A 13,819-nucleotide genomic window follows, 5' to 3' on the forward strand; every position below is an offset into this window, starting at 1 on the left:
AGTGGTTGATGGATAACAGCAAAGACACTAATGGAAGCTCAGGAACTATGGTAGTTGAGGATGAATCCCTTCAGGGTTACTCCTAGAATCCTGAGTGAAGTCAGCTGCCCCCTTGGGAATCCAAACTTTGCCTGTGTGAGTTGAAATAATGAATTCAAATGGGGTTTGTTATACAGTAACAAAGAAATCTTTCCAAAGTCAGAGAAGTGTTCACTTGCCATGAAAAATAAACTTAGAAATCCTAAAAACGATGCAAGCAACCTCTACCAAAGGCAGTGTTGTGGCAGAAATTTCAGGGTCATAAGACCTGGGTTCTATTCCTGTCCATGTAGCCATGGGCAATCCATCTCTGAGCCTCAGTTTCCTCATCTGTAAAATGGCAATAGCACCACCTGCTAGTCTGGCTCACAGGGCTGTTATAAAGATTAAATGAAAAGATAAAATGTGAAATCACTTTGTAAAATATAAAGTGCAAATGTAAGACATTATCAGGACCGATAAAGTAACTGTCAGCACTTAGCTAGCTGACTCAGTGTCAGCAGCTTTCCCTTGGCAAGAGCCAGTATGCCCCTTCTGGCCCTGTCATATTGTCTTACTGGCTACTGGCTGACCTTCTTACCACAATATCCCAGGCTTCAGCAAGTAGTCGGGTCCTTTTGTCTCAGTGGGACCAGTCTCCCTACTGATCAATGCCATCTCAACAGCTTTGCCAGAGGAAGGGGGAGAAGCAAAATTTCAGAAGCTGTTTTCAGAAAGGCTCATTTAGTTCTGGAAGACCTAGTCTTCTCACCTTAAGAACTTTTGCTGTCTTTATTTATATTTGGTTACAAAAGAAAACAAAAAGGGAACGTTTCTGAAAGTATCTAGACCGGAGCCTCTGCATCAGGGAAACAGCAGGCCAGGGAAGGCCAGGACAGCATCGTGTCCAGAAAGTTTATTTTGCCTGGTCCCTTTTCTTCCTCACTTTTCAATTTTCTCTCCTTGCTTTCCTTCTGCCAAAGCACACACTCTGGTGTTCTTATGCGTGGTTCTCTTTCACCATAGATTTTTCTGTCAATATAAGTGTAACTGTCTACTCTGGCCCCAACTTCCCAAAGACCACTCTTCTCCCAGGATTTTCCAGTCTCTTTAAGGGGGTTTAGCCTGCCCCCCAGTGGTGGTATTCCTCCAATTGTAGGAGGTCAATTCCTTTCAACCCCATTCTATTTAGCCACTTTGATTCGTTTTTATACAGGAATATTTATTTCAAAAGGTATAACCACAAATATATAAATTTATTCCCTCAACACATCCTCCTATCCCTTTGTCCTGCCTCTGGGGAGGGGAAGGGAGCCAAATTCATAACTTAGCTCAGTTCTCAAAGAGCAGAAGTCCCAGTTCCAAGTCCAAAACCCACCTTGGGCTCAGGACACAGGCACCCTGGCTTCTCAGGACTCCCATTCCAGGCCAATTGGATGTTGTACCACCCTAGCTGTAATCCTGGCTTCAAGTTCTACATGGCTCAAACTCCACTTGAAACTGAGAACAACAAACTACCCAGAACAGAAACAAATGTTCCCCAGGTCTGTTTCTCAGAGCTCAGGTAAAAGAGAGAGAGAGAACAGAGGAAGGAAAGTAATTCCCCTCAAATCAGTTGAATTCATGGCATCCTCACTATGGGTGAACTTGGATCTTTACCTTCTGGACTCAGCTGATTAGAGAACTGTAGAAAGAAAGGTTGTGCAATGGATAGAGCACTGGGCCTGGAGTCAGGAAGATCTAAATTCAAATCTTAGCTCTGACACTTACTAGCATGTGACCCTGGGCAAGTCATTTAACACTGTTTGCCTCTGCTTCTTCATCTATAAAATGAACTGGAGAAGAAATGGCAAACTACTCTAATATCTCTGCCAAGAATGGCATTACAAAGAGTTGGACGTGACTAAACAACAACAAAATCTAATCTAATCTTGTTCCAAAGGCTCCTCAAGGACACCTCCATGTTAGGTGAACTGGGCATGCCTGAGCTTTATATAAGTGCAATTAAATGAGTTGCTTCAGGAGGCAATATGCTCCAAGTCACTGGAAATCTTCAGGATTATCTTCGATTCTGAAATTGTAACCTATTAATACCAAGGTGTGATGGGGAGACCCAAGAGTTAGTTTCTCTGATTTCCTTTCCCAGCAAAACAAATTTTCATTAGAATGTCATTAGTTTGCAGAACTGTGTTTTAGGAATATCAGCTTGGTGCTTATGTAGAAGATAGATCAGAGAGTGGAAAAACAAAGCAGAGAGGTTATTGCAATAGTCCACCAAAGACAGAATGTGGACCTGAATTAGCGAGACCATGTGGTATGTCCAGAGAAAGCAACAAATTTGAGAATTGTGGAGGTACACTTGACATTTGTTGACAACTGATTGAATATTTATAAAATAGTACTATTAAGAACTGTTGAGCAGTCCCCTGAACTTGTTGAGTTGCCATATTTTCCAGAAACACTGGATCCAGAGCATGCTGGAGCCTTGAATGTGTCAAGGACAAAGCCCTCCCTGAGCTGACATAATTTGTTTTTTGCATCCAAGCTGGACTTCCTGTGTGTCCTTGGGAGTCAAGACTGGTGCCAGCTGGGAGTCATGTAGATAAACAGACCCTTCTATCTTCATAGTCTAGCAGCTCCCAAAGGAAAGGAATACTTTTTTTTTTTGCTATGACCTTGCTCCTCCCCTCCAGAGGGGTTTTGTCACTTTCCTACCTTTACTGCATCTTTCCCCCTCCCCTGCCACAACCCTTTGTCCTTTGTCCTGATATCATAAATATGCAAACTTCTGTATGGATTGTAAACTATTTGGGTTCCATGCACATGTTCATTTCTCTTGTAATAAATTTAGTTTTTATGTAAGTTTTGTGAAATTGTGGTTGCCTGTTTGACAGTACTAAGGAAGGTAGAGATTTTAAAGCAAGGAAGCAAATTTCATCTCATAGAGATCATTGATACTTGGTGACAGAAGAACCATGATGAGAATATGGTTCTAGAATGATAAACTTGATCCAAAAGAAACAGTATAGGTAAGGGGGATGGAGGGGTGAGTAGTATATTAAGAAGATAATGCTGCTTTTCTCCGAAGATCGTTCCAAAGGTAAAGAAGGTTCTGTCTGGAAGATAGAAGCCAAGTCAAAAATGCCTTGAAAAAAAGAAGGCATAGGGGCAGCTAGGTGGTGCAGTGGATAGAGCACTGGCCCTGGATGCAGGAGGACCCGAGTTCAAATCCAGCCTCAGACATTTAACACTTACTAGCTGTGTGACCCTGGGCAAGTCACTTAACCCCAACTGCCTCACCAAAAAAAAAAGGCATCATTGAAGGGCATACAAAGAAAACAATCCAAACTTCTCCACTGTCTGGTGACCCAAGATCCTTCAGCTTTGAGGATATCTCAAACCCTCCACCATAAGTAGAGTAGCCAATACATTCTTAGTCTTGCTTTAATTATAATTTCATCCCACAAAAGGTGGAAGAAACAACAGAGACATAGTCAGTATGGATATTATTCTCAAAAAAAAATTGTTATCTAAATGGGATCCTCAAGGAGGAGCTAGCTGTTGAAGTAGAACTTATAAGAATTTTAGAGAGAAGTGGTGATGAAGGAGAGGAAATCTGGACATAATCTAATACATATCATAGATTTTATAAGAGGGGGTCAACAGGGTTGAAAGGACAGGTAGGAGTCTATGCCCCAAAATTCTATTGGAAAAATGGCCTAGGAAGGATTGCAATCTCCCCTTGAATGAAATGCTTAAGACCCAAAGAGAATCTATTCTGATGTACAGGAAAAAGGGGTTGTCGGACCTCTATGAATTGATCCAGAGTGAAGTGAGCAGAATTAGGAGAGGAATTTATACAATGACAGTACATAATAAAGAAAGGCAACTTTGAAAGACATTAGAACTTTGCTGAATGTATCATGTAACACTATGATTCCAAGGGACTGATGATGAAGCACACCCACCACCTCCCATCAGAGAGGTGAGGGATTTAAAATGTAGAATCAGACACACATTGTTGGACATGGCCAATGTGGAAATTTGTTTGGTCTGTACGATGCATATTTGTTGATGTGGGGTTTTGTTTTCATTTTCATTCACTGAGGTGGGGGGGGGAGTGGAGAGGGAGGAGAGATAATAAATTCTGTTAAAAAAATTAAATTTTAAAAGGGAGGTTGTCACCTCTGCTCAAGCACTACCATCTATATGAAGCTGTTCCCATTACCCCTACCCAGTACTGTCTCTCCCCACCTAAACCACTTTGTATTAATTTCATATACATATATATGTGCACTTCACTCCCCTCAAAATACTCTAAGATCTTTGAGGGCAGAGACTATTTCATTTTTGTTTTTGTATACTCAGAGCCTTATACATATCTGGTACACAGTAGATGTTTAATAAATACTTACTGGTTGATAAATTAAACAATATGGCTATCAACAATACGAGGTTTTTTTTTAATGGTCAGAACAAAAAATAAATAAAAACTGAAGGAATATAAGAAAATATATCCCCAACTTCTTTACATAGATGAAGGACTATGAGTGTGGACAACTACATATAAGGTCAGACTTTTTTTGATGTATTGGTTGGTTCTTCCAAATTATTTTGTTATTTTTTTATTCTTTGTCATAAAGGATGGCTCTTTGGGAAGGAGAGAATTAGGGTTATGCTGGAAAAAATAGGTAATTTAAAGACTATATATACAATATGTATATATATATATATATATATATATACCCATGTACATAAGAATGTACAAATGTATATGAATATAAATCGATTTTTTAAAAATATGCTCAGTGGGCAGAAGCAAAGAAAGGTGTTAAAGATAAATACAGAGGTGTGGCATGGTCCTCTAAGAATACTATCAGAAGAACAAAAGCTTAGGATGAGCTGAAGCTGGGGGTGAACACTAAATACAACAAAAAGAGGTTTGGAGTTATTTTTTTTTTAAGTTATATCAGAAAAAAAGAGAAGGAACAAAGAAAGGTTAGAACCACTGCTGAGAATGGAGAGAAGAGACCACTGCCAATGAAAGAGTCTGATTGTCTATGCCACCTAAAGGTTTTCAAGAGTTTTTCTCAAAAGATAGAACATGAAATGTCAATCATTCATTCATTCAATAATCTTTTGAGTCCCTACTATGTGTTCTGTATCACAGTAGGTACTGGGACAGAGACAAAAGAAACAGAAGTTGCCAACTCTTCTTACTGTCCTTAAGGAGCCCTTGAATTAGTTGAGAATGCAAAGTATATATATGACTTTGAACATTTTTCTACATATTTTTTCTTCATTTTGATTAGGAAGTTTTTTCTTCTGAGATTACATTTCTATCTTCTTTCTTTCTTTTTTTTAATTTTACCCAGTGGTTAGGCTTTCCAGGAGCTATAAAATCATGGGTTAGTTTCATAGCCTGAGACAAAGATAAGACTAGAACAGTTTTCCTTAACTTTTTTTTTTTAATGTAACTGAATTCTTCCATGAGGAAACACTTTTCCCATAGAAAGCTAAATATGCTTCATTTTTGCCAGGGCAGACAAAGGGTTAAATGAAAGAAGAAGTAAATTAGCATCACCCAACAGCTCACCACTGGCTAAGTGGAGAAAATGAGTCATCTCTCATTCTTCTGCATCCGCCTCCCTTTACCCCCAACCCCCATAATTCTTCCAGACCAATATAACTGCCTAGCCTCCCACTTCCTTCTTAGCTTTCAGTCCCACATCCTTAAGACTGATGGAAGCCACAGACTGCCATCACCGAGCAGTTTGGCTAGTAACTTCTATACAGTTATGCTCAATGATGAAGCTGAGGACCAGAAAATGGAATAAGAATAGTAAGAGATGTATTTTTTTAAATTTCCATAGATAGATAGATAGATAGATGAGTGAGCATTTATTAAGCACCTACTATTTACCAGGCAGTGGGCTAAGTACAGGGGATACAAATACAAATAAGCAAGAAAGTCCCTGCCCTCTAGGGGTTTACATCTAATGGGAAAAGGCAACACATAAAGGGATACTGGAAATTAGAATGGGGGGAAGAGTATCCACTGAAAGGAATGATGAGGAGATGATCAGGAAGTGGTGTGGAGGCCTGAGCAGTCAAGATAAAGCAAAAACTTATTTATGAGAACTGGAGTTTGGGGTGGGAGTGGGGAGACGGTGCAGAGAATGAGAGGAGGAGGGAAATACCTATGTTGCATGAAGGCCCCAGAAGTATCTATTTTGCTGGAGGGTGGCATGACACCCATCTTCTCACCCTAATATTGGTTGATCATGCACCTCTTGGGATGATGCCATGGACTGCAGCCTCCCCCACCCCCATGGGCTTCCTCACTTCAAAGACCATTTATCTTTATAATAGGCACAAGCAGGCCAAAAGCAGAATATAGTTTATGGGGAAGAGAACTGTATTTGGAGTCACAGGACTTGGGTTCAAATTTCAGCTCTATTAATTGCCTCAAGCAAATGACCTCTCTACCTCAGTTTCCTCAACTATAAAATAAAGATTTGGACTAAAATCATCCCAAAATTTTTTCTACCTCCAAATCTGTGAATCTATGTTAAGGAGGATAAAGAATTCCTAAAGAGATGGGTGTGAATATACAGGGAATTAATCAACTAGCTCCGATTTTAAATATGTATGTATAAAAGATAGAAGTAAGGACAAGTACCTGGAGATGAATGCTAAAGAATAGGGTGGTCTCATAAGAAATGTCCTAGGACCACTGAGGCTGGTGATAAATACTAGATTAAAAAATGGTTTTGAGGATTTTTAAAAGCTATATTGGAAACAAGAAGAGAGTCAAAGAGGGCATCACAACTTGGGATGAATGGAATAATAATTATTAGATGACTAAAAGAAGGCAACACTCTTAAATTGGTATTTTGCTGATTTTCTCTCCTAAGGAAATTGAGTTGGGATGGATCAAACAAAAATGGTTAGTAGAAAATGGGAATCCAAAATAATTGAGATGATCACGCAGCTTTGACTTGACCCAAACAAACTATTTCTCAGAGGCATCAAATGTAAGTTTTGAGTCCAGTGATCTTTACAAGATCTTGGAGATCAGGAGAGGAGCACTGAAGTGGAGAAGGGCAAATGTTCCACCTTTCAGAAAAATGTAATATGTGTGCTTCTCCTCCCTATGTGAATTCTTCTAACAGGTTCAAGGAATATTATAAGACAGGATCCACTTGAAACAAGCACCCATATCAACATTCTTCTCTTACCAACCCACTCAGAGAACATAATAGTTCAAAAAAAAAAAGACATAGAATTAAAAAGCAAAACAAAATATGTGATGAGAAACATCCTTACCTCCCATTTATCCTCATACTCTCCAAGAGAGATGCACATTCCCACATGTAACAATCCTACTGGAGGGAGAAGGGGCGCCTGAAGGAAAGGAGGGGACATATGCATAGTGGGAGAGGGGACATGTGCAAAGGGAACATGTGTGACCAAGGTGATTCATGTTCTTTTGGGCAGCATCCTTGCTAGAATACCTTTCTGGCTCTTATGATGCTGCTTACTTCACCACAGAGCCAGCTATGTTCTCTTGGTGATGTTCTTCTACTGAGAGTTGACGTGTGTTGAGCTGCTTTCTACTAGTATCTGCATTGTTCTGCTCTTTGTGACTTTCTGCTTGACCACAGCTATTGCTACTAAAGGCTTTAGTTTTTTAGTTCATAGCTTTGCAATATGGGCTGGGAGAGGACTCCTGTGAGGAAATGTTTCATCTTTCATGATCTAGCTACCCAAGAACCCATGCCCAGCTAGTTAGCTGAGGGTACCCACAGGCATTGAAGTCTGTCTTTGGAACTGGTCTAATCTGCTGCTTCTCAAACTACCTCAGTCTAAATTCTAATTTGATTTTTTTCTTTTTTTGAAGTGTACTTGTGATTTCTTTTTGTTGTCATTGTCATTGTTTTTATTCTGAACTTAGGAAATAAAATGAGCCTTTCTATAACAGTAGAATGGGGAGAAAAAGATGATTGCACAAGAAACTCTAAATCTATTAAGTACAACTTGTTATTCCTTTGAAATATATATTGAGGGGGAAGCTAGGTGGCACAGTGGATACAGCACCAGCCTTGGATTCAGGAGGACCTGAGTTCAAATCCAGACTCAGACACTTGACACTTATTAGCTGTGTGACCCTGGGCAAGTCACTTAACCCTCATTGCCCCAGAAAAAAAATATATATACATATGTATATATACATATATATATATATGTTATCATGTAACTTCTTTTTTTCTTTTTTTCTCTCCCTCCCTCACCCTAGAGATGGTTACCATTAGACATAAATATGTATATGTATATAGAGAGATTTATTTATATATAAAATATATGTGTGTATATGTATATATATATATATATATAATCATTCTATACGTGCTTCTATTTATCAGTTCTTTCTCTGTATAAATACCCAAATGAACTACAAAGGACCTGTGATTTCATTAGTATAAAGAACTCCCAGTGAAGAAATTCCCTCTACCAATGCAAATGAAAACAGTTCTGAAGTACTTGTCTTAAAGTTTGCCAGGGTAGTGAGACATCAAGTAACTTATTCTGAGTCACAAAGGCAGCATGAACCTGTCAGAGGCAGAGCTTGAACTGAGGTCATCCTGGCTCTGGGTGAGCTCCTTATCTACTATCTAATGATAATTATCTTATTTTAATTATGGGCAGAAAATTCTTTATAAGTCCTATCACAATCCTAGTCACTGGCCTGAATCCCTGCAAATCATCCCAGGAACAAGACTGAAAGGGGCTGACTGACATTGTGGAGAGAAGTTTCTGTTTAATCTCCTGTAAAGCATTTAGTCTTTTGGACCAGGTCAGGCTGGAACTGTCATTATTGAAGGCAGCATCCTGAGTCCATGAAAATGGTATTGCTGGATAAAAAGGTATGCACAGTTTGATTGTACTTTGTATATAGTTCCAAATTGTTCTCCAGAATGGTTCGATTGTTTCACAGCTCCACCAACAATGCATCAGTGTCCCAGTTTTCCCACATCTTCTCCAATACTTATCATTTCCCTTTTCTGTCATATTAGCCAATCTGATGGTGTGAGGTGGTAAGGTACCTCTAGTTAGAAAACCTACTCTCCACTCATTATAAATAGACATGTCTCAGATAATTTATTTCCCCATTCAACTCTACATTCTCATTTGATTCCCTCAAACCAGCTTCCTCACAGACTTGTGAGTCAGATCTTCATAGTGAAGCAGAATGCAAGAATAGAAACAATTACCTTATAGTTCCTTAGAACCTAGGTTTCTCCCCAGCCTTCCCATAACTGGGACCACAATAAAATGAGCTCTTTTTTGGTCAGGTTGAGTTTGAGATGTCTCCAGGATATCCAGTTTGGAAAATCCAATAGGCAGTTGGTGAATTTGGACTGGAAGTCAGGAGTGAAACTAAGCTATTTATAGAGGTGGGAGTCATCTACAAAGAGGCAGATGGTGGTGATGTGGTGATGAGGCCTGGGATTTTTTGCAATAACTGGAACCATGACATGATTTACCAGAAGTTAGGAGTAAGAGTTGAAGCTCAGAAAGATAAGGACTATTGCTGAGAACTATACTGTCACTGAATAACTCCTCCAGGGCTACAGATGGGATCCTCCCTCCTCTGGAAGAAATCAAAGTAAACACATAGGAAAATGCACACCACACATATAGACTGAAGAAGTTCTATTATGAGTGAGGTAATTAAGTTCATCCAAGAGAGCCCTAGATCTCACCCAAAGGAAAGTTCCCATAAGTCTCATTTAACAAGCTTGAGATATAGAGCCACTATGGAGCTTGCCAGCTCCTCTTATGCTGAGTCTTTTCCTTGAACCTCAAGTGGGGCTAGTGTCATCCATCTTCTCTCTCAAATCTGGAAGCCAGTAGTGCTCAAAGCCCAAAGAGACTCAGAGACTCAAAGCAAAACTTGAAGAAAACTGAAGGGTTCTTCTCTCTCAAAAAACTACATTCTGTCCTTCACACAGATGCAGAACATTGATACCAGTGAGAAGAGAATCCCGTACCAATGGGCTGTGAAATTTAGGTTACACATGATGTATGAAAAGAGGTACTCTTTCCTAAAATAGTATCTCTTCTCCTTTGAAAAACAAAACCCAGGGGCAGCTAGGTGGAGCAGTGGATAGAGCACCAGCCCTGGATTCAGGAGGACCTGAGTTCAAATCTAGCTTCAGACACTTGACACTTACTAGCTGTGTGACCCTGGGCAAGTCACTTAACCCTCATTGCCCCCCCCAAAAAAAAGGAGACATGGGAAAATCTTCTTGAAGAAGCTGAGACTTTGAAGGAAGCTAGAGAAGTTAGGAGGCAGAAATGAGGAGGGAGAGAACTCCAGCCACATCAGACAGTGAGTGAATGTGGAGTGTGGTTTTGAGGAACAGCGAGGGCAATGTCATTGGGTCCTAAAGTAGAGGGTGGGGAGGAATGTATAAAAAGAGTAGAAAAATAGGAAGGGGCCAGGTGATAACTGGATTTAAAGGCCAGACAAGATATTATATTCATCCATGGAAGTAATAGGGAGCCACTAAAATTTACTGAATAAAGGAATTTATTGAGATGGTGCAATCTGAATTTTAAGAAGACAATTTGGCAGCTGAGTAGAGAATGGACTACAGTGGGGAGAGACTTGAAGGAGGGAGACCAACAAGAAGGTTACTGCAATAGTCTAGACACAAGATAATGAACGTCCACACCGTGGTGGTGGCAATGTCAGAGAAGGGAAAGGGGAAAATACAACGGATGTCATGAAAGTAAAATCAATAAACTATGGAAGGGTGACACAGAATGAGGAATTGAGAATGACATTGAGTTGTGAGACTAGGTGACTAGGAAAATGGTGAAACTTTCAATAGTAATACAGAAGTTAGGAAAAGAGAAGTGTTGATGATAGGGTAGGGGAAGATGATGAGTTCAGTTTTCAATATGTTTGGTTTAAGCTATCTACCAGACATCTAGTTCAAGATGTCTAATAGGCTGTTAGAGATGTGGGAATAAATGTCAGGAGAGCTTAAAGCTAGGTAATTAGATCTAAGAATGATCTGCAGAGAGAATCATCTGATGAGATCACCAAGTAAAATATAATAGAAGAAGAGAAGAGGACTAAGGCAAAGCCTTGGAGGATCTCCTATGTTCAGATCAAAGAACACTACATGGAAAAGATGATGTTCAAGCTAAGCCTTGAAAGAGAGAAGGGTTTCAAGAGGGAGGTATATAGGTGAGATTCATTCCAGACATGCAGGACATTGAATACAAATACACAGATTCTTGAGAGGGTATGAGAGTAGCCCAGTTTGGTTGGTTAATGTGAAGTAAGGGTGAAAAGGTTCTATTATGGCCACATCCCTCTGCTAGACTGTAATCTTCTTGAGTACAGTGTCTTATCTCTATCCTTGTGGCTATCACAGTACATTGGACACAATAGGGGCTTAATAAACATTTGTCATTTTTGGTTTATATATGGTATAAATATATACATATATACATTTTTAAAAAACACCAATACTTCCTCAACCATATAGCAGATCTTAGACACCATGTCTACTGAAGGAATTCATGGATAGATTTTAGGGAACCTAAACTTGCATGGGGAAAAAAATTACATCTTTATTTACACTAACCTTTGGTTTCCTTTGTAATCAATCCTATGTATCATATTTTATGCATTTAAAAACATAGGCTTTGGGGGCAGCTAGGTGGTGCAGTGGATAAAGCACTGGCCCTAGATTCAGGAGGACCTAAGTTCAAATCTGGCCTAAGACACTTGACACTTACTAGCTGTGTGACCCTGGGCAAGTCACTTAACCCTCATTGCCCAGCAAAACAAACAAACAAAAAAACACCATAGGCTTCGCCAGATTAGAAAAGCATCCATGACACACAAAAAAATGGTTAAGAACCTCAGCTTCTAGAGGCATGAAAACCCGTTAAGAAGGTATTCTGATAGCTCAGGTGAGAGGTAATGAGGGCTTGAACCTCTAATGATGCTATAAGGAGATAAAATGATTATGATTACCTGAAAATGCTGTTCAAAGACTCCAATGAGATGACATTTCAAAGAAGCAGATTTATAAGATACGGTCCATATTCATAGCAATTCTGCATGAAGAAGGGTAGCTATGAGATGGCTCATGCTTATGTCCCCAGCTAGAGAGCAAAATTCTCTAACAATGGGCTGGGGATTGAGCTCCCAGTTCTGGGCTAGGAAAGGTCCCTTTCTCATGTGGTTCCCATCAAGCCCTCATGCTGCAAACAAGGGATACCCAACAGCATAAGGACAAGGTCACCCACAAATGGTTACGAGAAACCAACAAATGTGCTAACAAAATAAATTTAAGAAAAACACAAATGGAAGACTGAGGCAAGGTAGGGTCTTCCCATGTTCCTCTCTTGACTGACTTGTTTTTCTCAGCAACAAATGTGAGAGAGAAGATAGCCACAGGCACATTTACCTCCCAGCTTGCCCAATGAGAAGGCCATCTCTGATGGTCTTACAAAAGGAAACTGCAGATGTAGCAGATACTAGCTGCTACGCCTTGGTGTGGCTCCCTTCTTGTGAGTCCCCCAAATCTACTGCTACAGTACCCAAGTGTTTATCTCCAGTTACTTTACTCTCTTCACAAACTGGTAAGAACTACAATCCCTGAGAGTTTTGTGGCCAGTCAGCCCCCTTTTCAGGTTTTTTTTCTTTATGTAAAGCCCTTTGGCAAACTCTAAGGCCAAATGAAAATTTCATATACATGTAATCTGATCTCAAAGACATCTGCATAAAACTCTTTTCATTGGTGGATATTGATTACTAAATTCTCCATTAAAATGTAAATTCATTCCAAGTGGAGATTTTGTAATACTTTGTCCTTGCATCCCCATGCAGTTCCTGGGACACAGTAATAAGTACTTGGTGATTGTTTGATTAGGAATGTCACCTGATGAGGGGCAGCTAGGTGGCGCAGTGGATAGAGCACCGGCCCTGGAGTCAGGACTACCTGAGCTCAAATCTGGCCTCAGACACTTAACACTTACTAGCTGTGTGACCCTGGGCAAGTCACTTAACCCCAATTGCCTCCCTAAAAAAAAAAAAAAAGGAATGTCACCTGATGTAATCAGTGATCAAGAGATAAAGAAAAAAAGAGATAAAGGAAGAAAGGCAGTGGCTAGCTGCATTAGGGCACTGGCTGCTGGGAGGGGCTGACTTCTAGAAGAGAACTCCTACTAAAGATTAACCAGTGAAATCCATCAGCCTAAGAACTCACCTCATGCCAATAAAATGTCAAACCAATGTCAATCTTATGCCAACCTGCCAATCAAATTGTGCTGTCATGAGTCCAGGTAAGAATAGGTAAGGCTCAGGAAAACTGTTGTATATGGTAAAAACCTTGTTGCTTGGAGCTAGTTACTTTCTTTAAAGGTTCTGACCTAGTGCCAGAAGTTACCTCTATGCCATATTGGGGAAGAAGATTTTAGAACTGAGAATAGAGAGGAACTGAGTCTTCCCAGAGCTGTCAAAACAATTGCACAAGTGACTCTCTTCCTCATAAAATAAGGGCAGTTAATGCATCATTTTTTTCTAATTGACGTGTGCTCATCCTCATTTTTAAGTAAAAGCCACATACATGATCTATTAGAGATCTCAAAAAAAACCCACCAGCCTTACCATAAATCTTATACTCACGTAATACTTCATAAACTGGCCCTGAAATCATCATTAGTGAGGAAATACACAAACCTCTGTATGCTGCCAATCATCCAGGATCAC

Source organism: Dromiciops gliroides, chromosome 3, assembly GCF_019393635.1.
Source record: "Dromiciops gliroides isolate mDroGli1 chromosome 3, mDroGli1.pri, whole genome shotgun sequence".
NCBI lineage: Eukaryota > Metazoa > Chordata > Mammalia > Microbiotheria > Microbiotheriidae > Dromiciops > Dromiciops gliroides.